Source organism: Phasianus colchicus, chromosome 1, assembly GCF_987193195.1.
Source record: "Phasianus colchicus chromosome 1, bPhaCol1.hap1.1, whole genome shotgun sequence".
In the NCBI taxonomy this organism is placed as follows: Eukaryota; Metazoa; Chordata; class Aves; order Galliformes; family Phasianidae; genus Phasianus; species Phasianus colchicus.
Window position 1 is genome coordinate 84,724,510 of NC_143436.1, and position 15,227 is coordinate 84,739,736.

General features: G+C 39.1%; 1 protein-coding gene and 1 long non-coding RNA gene across 11 annotated transcripts in view; one reads left to right on the plus strand and one right to left on the minus strand.

Moving 5' to 3' along the window:
• The window catches only part of ZBTB20 (zinc finger and BTB domain containing 20), a 473,540-nt gene that overhangs the window by 84,675 nt on the left and 373,638 nt on the right, over positions 1-15,227 (plus strand). The gene's annotated exons all lie outside the window — the stretch shown is intronic.
• Positions 6,197-11,856, minus strand: LOC116242305 (uncharacterized). Its single transcript, XR_004169712.2, has 3 exons — positions 10,184-11,856; positions 8,847-8,926; positions 6,197-7,506 (listed from the first exon to the last, which is right to left on the minus strand). It is a non-coding gene; the product is annotated as an uncharacterized LOC116242305 (long non-coding RNA).

The window sequence follows — 15,227 nt, forward strand, 5'->3', positions numbered from 1 at the left end:
GTGTTGTGCTTTTTGCTAGGCTGTAGATCTGAAGTGAAGGCTTTGACAATACTAAAAAGATGTGCAAAGGGAAATCTTTCTTTAACGGGGAACTTGTTCATTGGCATGGTTAAAACAAACATGGAAACCTTTGAAGGTTATTTTTTGTGTAGTGGTGGCAGAATATTATACTATTCTAACAAGCATATATCATTTCATTGCTATTTACACTGTTCCTTGATCATCCTTCTCCATTCTTGAACTATCTTTATGTATGTAGCTGTCACAGAAGACTTCCATTTGCTCCCTTGCATCTGACAAAGACTCTAAGCAGGACAGATTCTGATTGTTGACTCTGAAAGTAGATTTTAGCCCAATTTACATAGATCAGATTTGGCATGTTATCCTATCCCAAGTGAAAAACATGCAATTCTCTGTTCTTCCTGTTGTTTTGTTTGCCAGCAGCCTGGCAAGCAAAACTCTTTTCAAGTCCTGACCTGGCCGATGGCTATTTGAGGGCATAGAAAAAGGGAAAATAAATGGCAGTTAGTGGTTTTTGGACTAGTCTGATTGTACAAGGATTGAGAGTTATATGCAGCAATTCATTACCACATTGAAGACGAGCATTGAACTAACCACCACACCTTTTCTATAACTGTGGGGTAAAGGCTTCATTTCTGTCCGTAGGGGGAAGCATTTTCTCAAGAAGGGCAGTAAGATTGTTAAAAGATGTGGGAGTAGGTCAGCCAGTGCCTACTATTGGACCTGTAGCCATAAGAGTCTTTCTTTCACTTTATAGTGATCTGGCTGTAGTATTGTTGTGTGAAACCCATGCTGATGCTAAAAGCAGTGTGAATCATATACATCTTGTATATCAGTTTCTCTGTCTTAAAAAAATGAAGAGTTTTTTTTTTCTTTTTCCCCTTCCTTTGAAGTTTTAAAGCAGAACTTGCTGGTGACCCACTTTTGCTAACAGTTCTCTTAACTAACCCCTGTACTCGCTTATACTTTTTTTTCTCTTCCACCCACTGTCTGTCTAGCCTGGTTTAAAATTTTTATATATGTACTTTTAAAAAATTGATTAGTTGGAGAGCTGCCCGTTCTTCTGCGCTGTATAATAAGGATTTAAAAACTGCACGCTGAATTCTGTATAGTGTAATTAAAACTGACCCAGATTTGGACCTGAGAACACCAGGACTTAGCCAAACTTGCCATGAGCTGAGTTCTGATGGCAGATGGGAGCTAATGAGGACACACTACACTCCAGAATTTCCCAGCTGCTTGGCCCCTTTTTGTACAAACAAGGTTTGGAGTGAAGTCCCAATCCCAAGAGCATGTTCAAGCAAATGTACTGCACCCAGTGTTTTGGGAAACAAGGCAGTGCTGTCAGGCTGTTTCAGAAAAATGTTAAGGCATTATTTCCAAAGGGCTTTTACTGCGTATTCAAGTGTTATGCATATGCTGTCTTCCAGCTTCCATGTTATTGTAGGCTGTGTATGACCATGTGATTCATAGTCTGCATGAATATCCTCTCCTGAATTCTGCTAGGGAACTTCCACCTTAATTTAATGGAGTGTTAAAATCCCAAAGTACTGGGTCTCCATTTAACCTGTGGTACTCTTCATTGGGTTCAATGTCCTGGGACTGTTTAGGCAGATGTAATTGATTCAGTTTGAAGCAGCTGTAGCTGGCATGTGGTCTCTCAGATTGCTAGCACCTGCTTGGGTATTTTTTTAAGTTGTGTTTTTTGTTTGTTTGTTGGTGAATGGAAGTAGTGCCAAAACCAGCGTTGGTCTTGGAGCTGATAAAGCATTAGAGGTCTGTATCTCACTCCCCTCCTAGTCTAGCCACCTCATTACTGGTGCCTGCTGTAATGTTGGTGGCAGTGAGCACAAACAGCTTTATGTCTCTCCTTCAAGCCAATGCCCTGCCACTACAGACTCTCCTCTTCATAATCAGTGAGACTTAATTGTGCTCAGGTGTGCAGAGTGTTTGTGCAGTCCTTAGAAAATTGGGTAGCCCATGGTTTGCTGTATTGTATGCATGTACCAAATCTATCTACTGCTTAGTCCAACAGTAACTGCTGGCACAGCAAAGTTACTATTCATATCTAACAAATGACCAAATAGTCCCAGGATATGCTCTTCAATATTTCTGTTCCCTTCCTCTGGTGTAGTGTCCCTAGACATTGGTTAAAATGTTGCTTCTACAGTCAAATTTTAATAGGGTAAGATTTCAAAAGGGACTGTGAATCACTTGGTTGCCTTCCTGTATCATGTGATTTATCATAATCAAAGTTCAAATTAAACACGATGGTGCACTTGGTCAAATACAGTAACACACAGCGGTGTGGTTTTCAATATGATATTACAAGATGGCATATTGAAACATTAATTTTTCTAATATATCCCTCCACTGACTTCCCCTCACTTTGTGCATAAAGTTTATGTGCCTTTTGTCTTGTCTCTCTGCGGTCCTGCTGGAGAGATAAGGGCTGTATTAAGGTTCTTAATTCCGTCTGTTTTTGTCTTCTCCATTTTCCCCACAGCTCATTTCTTGCTCTTTGCTTTCACAAGTTTAGTTTCTGTTTCAAGGCTGCAGTTCTGCACTTTGTCTTGAAAGGTGCCACTCCACTGTGGGGTTCTGACAGTGGAAAGGAGTATATTTCTTAATACAAGTGTAATTATGAACTCGTACTTTGTTTATTTGGAACAGGTTTGAAAGCTGCTATTGCATGCAATTAGAAGTTGCTGATTTTTTTTTTCTCTCCTTTTAACCTGCATCTCTTATTTATATCAAATATGAGGAGATGATGCAATATGGATATCTGTGATAGAAGCAAAGTCTTTCCTTCTCTGGAATGGTCCATGGTTAAGGCATCAGTTTGCAGGTCTCTTCATTTTGGTGAACTGAGGCGTTTGAGGGGTCTTGTAGTGACTTCCCTCAGGGTCTGATATATGCTTCCCTTTCAGCAGAAGGGAAGGAAATGGCAGTTGAAATGTATAAAACATTTTTTTCCCCACTTTTTCAATGAGTGTAGCACAGAGCAGATGCTCCTCTTTGTTTTTAAAGCACAGAAGACAGCTACTTCAGATTTAGTGAAATTTACTTTTAAGTTGTTTTTGTGTGTGTGATTAGGTACAGGTAATACAGGGTAGTTTATCACCATGTCTATGAAAGTGGTGCTGCTGAACATCTTTGAACATTGCCAAGTAAAGGTACAAAGGAAGATGAATACTAGAATTCCATTTGACCCCAAGTCACTATTACAAATAGAGTAATGGTCAACGAGATGGTGTCTCATCTTGATTCTTCTGATGTCCTGTGGTGATCTGTTGATTTTGTTTGAGGGCTTGCTTTGTTTTCACCCATGTTCCCACTTTGCTACTCCATTCTGGTTACTAAAAAATGCCTACCAATAAAAACGTCCGTTCACAGTGGTAGCACTTGTTGTCTGGAAGTGACCCAACTAACAAATCTTGAGCCACCAATACTAGAGGAGAAGCTAGCTGTTTCTTAATTTAAGCCTTAATAAGGACTGTGGCCCTCAAGGTTTGGGAATGTTGTTGTAAAGCATTTTTGCTATAAGCAGCTACCCTTGTGAATAAAATGATGGAGAATAAATATGAAGTATTTATTTCAGGAGTTTTGAGTGCCCAGCATTCTTGTTAAGATTAGTAGGAGTATGGAAGGGAAGCACCACAGTGAATACAGCACTCATGGATTTGTATGTAAAGAGCAATAGAAAGTCAGAAAGTGTTGTTTCTATGCGAAAATATATATTTTATTGGTAACAAAAATTAACAAATACAAAAAAAAAAAAAAACACATGCAAAGGCTGACCATGCAAGCAGCTGTCTTAGGATTTCTTGGTACCTTTTAGAGCTAGGCAGAACAGGAAAACTTCTTCCACTCTTACAATTGTCTTGAAAATAAACATAATTTTAGATCAGTAGCTATTGATAGCTGATATCTTATTCCCAGAACACTTTATTTCATGTATTAATACTTACTTCACTGTTGTAGGCACTAAATAATTGTGAATTCTACACTAAGTACAAATAGTACAAGAAAATAAACAGTATTTATGTTCATATGAAATCTATGTGGCAAAGATGAGAAGTGTTTAATAATTTTTCTTTCCCCAGCCTACTAATATCCCAGATATGAGTTATAAACTAAGTAGTGTTTACAGTGCTAAACCATCTTTTCTTATATCTTTAAGTTTTTAGTTTAGAGACTGTACACCCTTTACTTGGATACAGTTAGCTGATCAATTTTATGAAGGATGCTCACTTCTTGTGCTCATGGTGTAGAACACTTTCAAAACTAAGATCTATTAGTGACTAGCACAGTTGGATGACAGAAAGGACAACAAAGGAAGTTAATAAATTGATAATGAAGTGGGATTACAGAGGATTGAGCGTGGATATTAGAACTATTCCAGACTTGCTTCTTAATCACTACTACTCTGCTTTGATTCTGTGTATTGGCTTTCTAATGGCACCACCCTGAAATGTATTGTTGAGTTTTTGGAAAAAGACCACTCGACTTGTCACTTATTGGCAAGCATGTCTGCATCCTTGACAGAGGCCAGTGGGTTAAATGGATGACAGAGACAAGATTCTTCTGTTAGCCATGTGGTTGGTCCCTCTGGAAGACACTTAAAATAAGTTGACAAAAATATTTTGAAGCTTGCAGTACCCTGTCTGATCTATGTACAAAGATTTTGTTTTCTGGGCTTGTCATTCCATCAGCGAACTCCTACGAAATCAAGCAATCAGTGACGGATTTAACACTGAATTGAATAAAGAAACTAGCATATTATGATTCTGACCAACAAATAAAATCATGTAAGTTAAACTAATTTCAAGTACAGACAGAGAAGTGCTAGGGAACAGAGAATCAGCTCTTAATCTCACTGACTTTTCGGAGAAGAAATCCTACCCTGTATCTCTCAGTCATGTCAACCAAGCAGGTTCTTGCCAGAAGAGTGAATACAGTGTATGCTGCACACAGCTCCTGGGCACTTCCCAGAGCTTCATTCTCCCCATACGCTGTGCTTGATGACTGGACAGAAGGCTGTGCTGAGCTAAATTTTATTGTTCTGTTGTTCCCCATCTATTTGCAATGCACATAATCAGGAATTCAGCTATGTCCCAGGAATCTTGTTTAACCTAATGAGAGCAAATGGCAATGGGTGTTCCTTACTTGGGACAGCAGTGCCAATGTTTCTGCTTAATTGAGATGCATTTGGCTGGTTCCGATGCTTCAAGTGGTTTTTAAACAGGTGTGTAATGGGTGCTGAATTCTGAAGCCTGCCTTTTTAATATGGAAGTTGCCAAGTAAAGATCAACAGAAATAAGGATATCTATTGCAGGATAAATATTTTTCTTTGTATATTTATTCAGCATAATCTTTACCTTAACTTGAGTCACAGGTGAATGGAGAGGTGTTCCTTCTCATAATTGAGAAAGTCCATTAAAGAGAACAACAGGATGTCTAACAAGGTGTCCTAATTAAAATTATCCTTTAATTTGAGCAAAACATTCATTTATATGTAGCTAAGGTTGACCTAAAACCTATCTAAATCAGGATGATGATTATACACTTTTTCCCATTAAAAATGGAACTTAGCATTCTGACACTAAACAGCACAATTCTGTTATTGTATTCAAGAGTAAGGGCTTTCTCTTCAGTGTTTAAAAAAAATAAAATCTTTTACGAAAATTTAAAAATGAGTTTCTCTCCTACCCTCTCACTTTGATAGCATTCATGTGTGGTTGCATTTCTGCAGTGTTTTGAAAGCGGTCCCGGTGTTGCTCTGTGCGTGCTGCAAGCCAATCTGAAACCTTTGGTGGTGGTTAGTGTGCTGGTGAACTAATAAGCAACTGAGATAGCAGCTGCTTAGCAGGACTGATTGGCTCCGGCTTGACTTCACTATCTGCGACTACGCAGTTTGTGACTGGCTTGGTTTGCAAGCTGAGTAATTTTGTTATCTCGGGGAGTGTGGGCTTGCATACATAATCTGCACTATATACACGACTGGATAGATTTTAGTTGTGTGTATAAAAATGACCTATTCATGCTCTAGCTATCATGTTTTAAAATACTGATGAGGCAAATTGTATTTAATATAATTTATCAAATCAAAGTGAATGCTTGAAAGAATTTGCTAGCTTCAGAAATATTGTTTGTATTTAGAAGGGAATTCTCAGCATCTTTAACTTGACAGAATTGTACAAGCTGCAACTTGTTGCTACCCAGGCACAAGCTGGTGGAATTCTTTGTGCTGTACTTCTGTTTCTCCCCATTTTCTACACAGGCTGGGAAGAGGGAGGATTTTCAAAAACATTTGGCACGGGTCTGAATGTGCTGCTGATAGATTCAACTAGAACTATTTCCCCATAATTCTAGTGGAAAGAAAATCATGCTGTTGCTCCTTTCTGATAATCCCACCCATGAGGTCTAATGCAAAATCTAAGGAGACAACTATGGCTGTTGAGCTGATGACTATCAGGTGTCCACACTGACTCTTTTAATTTTCTGAGTTACTGTGTCTTCCGGTTACGATGAATCATCTATGGTTGTTACCTGACTAGTGAAGCTGTTCATTAGTGACTCCTTCTCCTGAAGAAATCATAGATGATGGTGCTGGGTGATTATTTACCGCCATAGGATCTCTCTAGTGTAGAGATTAAATGCTCCAAATTGTCTGTTATCCTTAGAGCAAGCAAACTGAAGGATGAGATCTGGCCCGCAGTGTCTTCTGTATTCATCTGAAACCCAGAGTTACATCCTGCAGCTTCCTGCACAACTGCTAGGGCAGAGTGACTTTGGAAATGGTGGTGGTTAGAAAGCTTAGATTCCACTCTGGCCAGAATTAATGCGTGTACTCTGGGAAAAAATAGCAAAAGGGATGCTTAATATCATAACTGCAGAGATGTAAAAGAAAAGTCCTGCTCTTTATTTCCAAATGTATTTTCTGAAGTCTTTGAAGGATTTTCAGGAGCTTCTGAATGTCCTGGTAACAGTGGTTCTTAATCGTGCGCTTTATCATTTGCCTTTGGCAAGAAAGCTCCATTCTTTCCTTTTCAATGTGGGACCTTGCCTTATTGCCTCAGGGAAGCATTACTGTAATGCATGTCACTTGAGGCTAATTCAATCTGCCACTTGGAAATTGCCCCTGGTGCAGATTGTAGCAGTGCACCATTATCTCAAGCTATTTTTCATCAAAGCAGACTGCATCTGTTCTGCATGATCTGTATAGCCCGTCAGTTTATTTTAGGTTAGCATGTGAGGTGATGGCTTTTCTTTAAACCTGTAAAACCATGATTGCTTTGGTTTCCAGTGATGTGATAGGAACCTTTCTTTTTACCAAAGCAGTCTGAGACATCTCAAGATGTAGGTCCATGGAAGCTTAAATTGACTGATGTTGAAGCCTCTCTGTTGCTGTCCCTTCACGTGTGTGTTTTTGCAGCCTCCTTAGCTCTAACCCCAGAATTTCGTGACTGGAAGTTGATTTGTCTGAAAAAGAAAAAAAAAAAAAAAGAAAAGAAAAAGAAAAAAAAGAAAAAAAAAAGAAATTTCATTCAGGTGAAAATTCCCTGGACCAGAAAATTATCTGATTCTGGCTCAAGGATGGGGTCAGGCATGTGTGTCAGAGGAAAGAGGCAAGAGAAAGGTAGGATTGTTGCAGCAATTTAAATTAACTTAAACTGCAGTTGGTACGGTACTGGAAATAGTAACCCAATAGTATTTACAGCATAAGCTGTAAATACGGTATGTGACAGCTAAATGAACTTTGGCTTTGAAATTTACTTTCTTCACTGTTTGCTAAAACCTGCGTTTTGGTATGCATGACAAACTCTGAAGATGACACCTCAACCTTTCTATCCTTGAAAAAGGGAACATGTGAAGGCTTGATTAATTTCTTTTATGAGGTTTGGTTGCTATACACCATTAGAAGCTGAACAGACAGGAGGGGGGAAAAAGGGAAGAAAACATTTTTGTAAGCAGTAGGGAATTCTCCCCTTTGAAAAACAGCTACAACTTCATTAACATTTCAACCAGCTTTAAATTAAAATTTGTGTCTGCAAGTAATCTATAATGTATTTTGAGTGCCAGTGAGGTACATCAGGGAAGCACTAGCACATGTTTCCTCTAGGTACAGCTTGCAGTGCAGATCTCCTGCCAGTGTTCCTTTTGCAGCAAGGCCTCTGTGAGAAGGCCTACCACCCCAACCCTGGGCCCGCTGCCTGGCCTGAACAGCCAGTGTGACTGGGGTGAGCAGAACTGAGCAGATGATTGCAGAATGCAAAATACCACACCTTGGGTGGTATTGCAGTTGGGTGATGAAGCTAGCAGCTCCACTACATAGGCAGCAGCAAATGGCAGGTGGTTCTGCATCTCTAGTTTTCACGCGTTTGATGGGATATGGGGATGTGCAGCATGCAGCTTGCAATCCTGCTTTTTTTTTTCTTGCAGCACTTTTATGTCACTTCCACATGGATTAGAACCGCAGCCGTTCTCTACAGTTCTCCAACTGCAAAGCCTTTGGAGAAAAAGCTTTTGCTGATGTATCGTGCTTCTGATGGGCTTGTATTGCAGCTTCTGCTAAGTGTTCCTAAAACTTTTTGTCTTTTGCATTTGTGAGATCTTAAAGATCCTTTTCTCCTCTTCTTGTAGGGAACTAGAGGGCTTGACACATCCCTTGCATCTTCCATTTACTCTGACCACAGTCCCTCCCTGTTCTCACAAGTGGAGCTAAGCCCTGCTTCCCTTCCTCTTGATTCCCAGACAGCTACATGGTAAGTTTTCATTATCCCTGTACTTGTTGCCACAAGGTAAAATTCTGGCAGACTCACTCTAAAATCCATTAGCACTGGGCATTGAGGGCAGACCACTTCATGCCCATCAGTGATCGTTCAGTCCTGTTCCAGGCTGACTGTAAGGAAAGGAAGATAGTATTGAATTAGCATTGGAGCTGAACTTCAGCATAGATTGTTATAGGAATAAAATATGAAGTAAAATATGTGACAGAATTAAATCCATCAGTTCTAATAAAGGAAACAGAAGAAAGCAAAGAAATCTTGGACCCTTAAATCCCATTAACCAGGCCAGAGAGAGAATGTGTTAAAAGAGAGCTGTGCTGTATCTTTTCTCATTGTTTGATGAAATAATCTTTTCTCACCCTTTAAGTGGTGTGTTTAAAAATCCTGGTATTTCTGAAACAAAGAGAATACACAGCCACCGAGCTAGCTGGTTTTTATACCTTCCTTTTCTGAGTATTGTCCTTCAGTACAATACAGAGCCATTTCTTTGTTCTCACAAGCTAGCAGTTAAATTGTATGTAAATGTATGCAAATTAGATGCTGTCTAATAAAGAGAGTCATTAGATGGAAGAAATATTTAGTTTAGGGGGGAAAAAAGAAAGAAAAGAAAGCAGGTGTATTTTGCAATAGAAAATGTAAGATTGCAAAACCCCCTCAAACTTTGGGTGAAGGTTTTTTGTAAAACCATTAAAACATTTTCTAAGACTTGCCCTATTCTTGGTCCTTTCTTCTATGCATTTTTATGTGTGTATATGTGTATACTTCTGCGGCCTTTTCCACAGAACTCACATGGCTGTGCTGTGTGTATATGTGTATTTGAAATGATATGTAAATACTGTATTCATAAATAATGTTTATGATTGCTTTAAACCATATAGCTATGAATTTACATGCATGTACTTTGTGTTAGGATGAGTCCGTACAGGTGGAATCCATGTGGTAAATTTTACTCTCATGGATTGATTTATTCATTATATGCCTTGGCTGTGTACATTATGCTCCCTAAATCATCTATATCAATTTTATATGCCCCTCTCTTTTATTTTTTTTATTTTTATTTTTTTCCTTCACTTTGTTCACTGAACCTCAATGTTGGGTATGTTTGCAGTCTTTTGCTGGAATTTTCTACCAAGTAATTCTTTTTTAAATATGGACCTGATTCAAGCCTGAAGTAGAGTGACTTTTCTGAATGTGACAAAGCTGCAGCCTGGAGCACTAAAGTGCTAGGGACGTGTCCTTAAAGGCTGGAGATCCCACGCCTATGGGTGGAGCGCTCAGCATCCATCTATGCTCTGAAAGATTTAAAAATGATGAACCTTACATTCTTGCCACTTCTAAGGAGCAAATAATTAAGATTTTAATCTCTGTACCTTAGCATCTGTAGTTCTGATCTGTCAGTTCTTCTGTTTGGAGAGAGTAGCAAACATAGATGACATGGCTCAATTATTATGAAGTCATTATTGTTTTTTTGTTTCTGATGGTCAGTTGTCATAATTCAGAGTGGGGAGCCAATACCTGTACTTTGGGCATATTTTTTCAGTTGCATTTTTGCAAGTCTGGAAGCCTAAAGACATATATGTATATGTGTATAAAATGTAAGTATATAAAAAATAATGTTGTTTAAATATTTACATATAAAGCCAAAAGATTGGCTTCCTTCCCAGAATTACTGGAACTACCTTCCCCAGGAACATTTGGACTTGAAAAATCTCTACAGAAACACTTTTCTTCAAAAACTAAACAACTTGTGAAATGAGGGACTAGCTCTGCACCCTTAGCTGTTCATATTGGTTCTGTTGTTTGGGGTGATGGAATGAGAGAAGGGAGAGGCTCCTCTGCATGAGCAACAGATTTCCAGTTAATTATGACAAGATGTTCTTTTATTACTCTTTCCATCCAGTTTCTTATTGATTTATTTTATAAGGGAATATTTATGGAAAAAAAATGTAGCTCAATGGGGATTTTTTTCATTGTTCTAGAACAGGTCCATGCAGTGGAGTGCATCTGGGCCACATTTAGTCCAGAGGCAGCAGTTCCTGTCCAAGCAGCTGCAGTGCAGATGAACTGATCACTCAGAGCTTCACTCTCTGTTTATCCCTTGTCCAAACTATTTGTTGAGCTATCAGCAGAGAAACCACATTGCGAGTCTTCTGCCTGATGGGGAAGTGTAGACAACATCATTGTAAGGATACTGTGGAAGGTTGGCAATGAATATTTCACATATAGAGGAAGGATACCTTATTCTGCTCAAGTTATTCTTGAGTATGCATGGTATTCTTGGAGGAGAATACCTCAGATAGGAGATGTAAGGTGAAGATGGGAATGCAAGAAGAATCTGAATTTTAATATGAGGATGCTAGAGAAAGATGAAGTTAATAAAGTATGTCAAAACACAGGGCATAGTGGTGAGAGGGAGGTATGAGGTAACATCAGCAAACAGAAAATGTTAACAATTTGCTCACGTGGGACACTGCTGTTCTAGCTTGTCTGGAGGGAACTTAGAGCTGAGTCACTAGTAATGCAGACATTTAACACAGATGTTTTTGCAGTTTGCAGTTTATACATGTAACTTCAGCTACCTCTCAAAATCTGAAAACCTGTGTTCTGAGACACTAACCAGGGATATTCCTACTGAAGGCAGGAGAAGCTAGTTGTCGAAGACAGTACTTTGTCTCCCAAAAGTAGATTCTTCAAGAAGAACTCAAAACACCTAGGCAGACAAGAACATGTTCATACTGGGGAAGAGCAATGCAGGATTAGGTGCAGAAATATGATTAACTCCATGTTCCTCTCCAGACTTCCTCTGTTTGATGACTATGTACTTCCGAGGATACACGTGTCTCTACCTTGCCCAGCTTGATAATAAGGTTAATACAGCTTTCTACTGTATAATATACTGTGGGGATACATGGTATCCTGAGACATGTTAAAAAGGGTGCAGCCAACACTTTGAGGGAGGTGATCTTCCCCCTCTACTCTGCTTTGGTGAGACCACATTTGGAGTTATGCGTCCAGTTCTGGGCTCTCCAGTTCAAAAAGGACAGGGATCTCCTAGAAACAGTTCAGTGGAGGGTAACAAAGATGATTAAGGGCCTGGAGCATCTCCCCTGTGAGGAACGGATGAGACACCTTGGACTCTTCAGTCTGGAGAAGGGAAGTCAGGAAGGGGATCTCATTATCTACAATGAGGGTGTCAAGTCAATAGGAGTGGACTCTTCAGTGGCAAGCAACAACAGAACAAGGGGCAACAGGCACAAACTGGGATGCAGGAAGTTCCATACAAGCACAAGGAAGAACTTCTTTATTGTCAGAGTGGTGGAGCACTGCATAGGCTGCTCAGAGAGATGTTGGAGTTTCTTTCTGTGGAGATATTCAGGACCTGTCTGGATGCCTTCTTGTGCAACCTGCCATAGGGAATACTGCTTTAGCAGGGAGGCTGGATTCTATGATCTCTAAAGGTCCCTTTCAACCCCTGCAATTCTGTGGTCTTCCTATTATATGTCTTCAGCAGTAGCACAGAGAGCTACAAGGAATCTGAAGTCGTAATGTGGAACAACCAGTATTTTCACTGATGATCTGAAAATAAATGATAATTTTTTAACTTGTATTCCTCAAGAGCTTGTGCCTCTTAAAAAAAAAAAAAAAAAAAAAAAAAAGTTGCAAAAAATAATGTATGCCACAGTAAACTATTCCTAGAGCTAACGAACAGGCAATGGGACTAGCAGCTTTTGCTATTACCTACTGCTTATTATTGTTATTATTATTATTTCTTTTTAATTATGCAAAGTGCTAATCAGTTTGATTATGCACAGTGCTAATCAGGTTAATTATGCAAAGTGCTAATCAGTTGTTCTCTAAGCACACGAGGAGAGCAGAGGTGCTGGCAGTGAATGGTGGTTCTAGATGGGGGTAGTCACGGCAGTCATTCCTTATTAAAAGAGTAGGTGAGATGACAGGGGTTTTTGCTTCCATTAAAAAATAAATAAAAAGAAGATAAAAGCAATGAGAGTGATAGTTCTGGTGGAGTAATGTCTTCTTTCACAGCAAGGCAGACTTTTATTCCAAGCTGGCTCATGCTGTTGGATAATTTCTGCTGGAGTTCGAGTGCACTGATTTGGGCAAATATATTGCAGAGGGGTCTTGTAATGGGTGGGATGCAAGTACCCCCACTAGAGAAATTGAGATGCAAAACCAGAAAATCACAAATTAGAGGACTTTTACAATCTGATGAGCACTCAACTTTTAGGCACTGGTAACTAGAACATCAATAATGTAACATAGATGGCACTTCTTCATGTATATGTAGGGTTGAATGCGTGAGTATTCATGTACTGCATGAACATTCAAATTGTATTTCAGAATAATACCTTTACAAACTGTAGGAATGTAGAGTGTCTTATCATTGGGAGTGTATGTTAAGCTGCCTTTGCTCTTTCTCCTTAGTGCTAAATTATAAATTAAAATTTTGTGTTCCGGTGAAATTGGATCTCTTCTCAATAAGCTGTGTTCTTCTGACAATTACTGAAGATTCAGTGTGCCCATTTTGCTGTGCTCAGTGTCTAATATCTAGCCAGCATTCCTTATTTGATTATGTTTCACTGTTGGTGTGGGATACATAAGCACCACTTTTTACAGTTAGTAATGGAGATGACATTCCCAGAGCAGAGAGCTGCTCGCTCATAAAAAGTCGTGGGTAAAGGATCATAAGAGATGATTTTGAAGTCATTAAGAGAAAAGATTAGTCTTCTGTAAGGACTTCAGTCGTAGAAGGTTATTGCATGAAGTGCAAAAGAAGTTTTTCTTGAAAAAGAAATCATTGTGGATGGTTGGCTAAGGGAAGTCATGGAAAAAATTGAAATATATTTCAGGTAAGAGGTGAAGCATCAGTACAGTTTAAACCAAAGCCTAAAAACCAATAATATTGCCTTCTTGGCACTGTGACTACTCCATGAGACAGAAGACACTCAAAACAAGTTTACTTCCAAGTGTATGGGCACAATTGCTCATCTGTTTTCATAGGTTTATTCTGGTTTTAGAAAGCTAAACCAATGGTCTGCTCTCAAGTCCAGTGCCCTATAGTTGGAATAGAAGAGTATGTGATCTGAGTGCTCAAAGCAATGTGCACAAGAAGCTAAGGTCTCAAATCTGCAGATGCTTTTCTCTCGGATCAGAATCCTCTGAAACTAATGCAAAGCTTTGCATACACTAACAGTGAATCAGTTTGCTATTACTCAAGATGCTGCTCTAGAAGAGCTCAGCCTGTTGGCCTCAGATCTGGATTTGATGTGTAGTAGCCCAGACTGCAAGCAGTTTCTATAGAATCACTGTTCTGCTTTCATTTGTTGTCAGTGGCCCTGTTTACTTTTTCAGTACACTCTACTCCTCTCTCATCAGCTCTTTGATGAGACACAATGGGAGAGTGTGTACAGTCAACTGTAGTTGGGGAAAAAACTCTGGCTTCTTTATGTGATCTCTTGGCATCATACAGCCTTCCGTGAGGCAGATCCTTGCTTTGATTGCTGTACCCACAGAAATACAGTTACACACAGATATCTTTTTTAATTATTATTATTATTTTTTTTTTTGTCTTTTGGAAGCTGGGCTCTAAAATTGCACCAGGAGGAAGAGCACTTGTTTGAAAGTTATTGTGCTGCTTCAGGCATATTCTTTGTTATCAACCAGATATTTTCAAATGGGAGTTTTATCCTTTGGAAATAAAGCCTCACAGATCTTGTGCTAGTATTAGTTATTTTCCATATCCCCTATCTTCTACTAATTCAAAAGTTGCTGTATAGTTAGAGGATACTTGCAAAGCCGTTAGCGTAAACCACACATTGTAGTATTTGTGTGGTACAGCTGTAAATCCACCCAAAGCATAATCATAAGCTGTGTTGCATTCCGCTATTTCAGATGACTGGGCTTCTGGTGGATTGCAGAGCTAGTCAGAAAGATCACATTCTGCTCCAATTTTTTCTACTTTCTTTGTAACCCTGCTAAATTGCGTTATCTTACTCTGCTTCTCTTTTCCTTGATAGTGAAACAAGGATAATGATACGGACCTAACATGGAATGTGGGAGGAGTGTTAAAAGGCAAATGTATTATTTGCAAAGTGCTTTGATATCTCTGGATTAAAGGAGTTATAGAAGTGTGATGTATTATGGAGAGTTATCTGTGTTATTATGGAGCATCAGCAAATCTTGTGATCTTGAGTAAATTTGTGCAAGATAACACAAAAATATTTTGTGTCTCCCTAAAAAGTGAAGCAAGTGGATGGAGGAAGCTCAGTTGCCTTGGCATTAGGGTAATAGGTTAGCAACAAATGACAAAATCCAAGTAAAGAAATCTGTGCCTCCTGTGATTTAAAAAGCAGGTCTCAAGTGAATTGAGGATTCACCTGTCTGTATGGTGGTGGT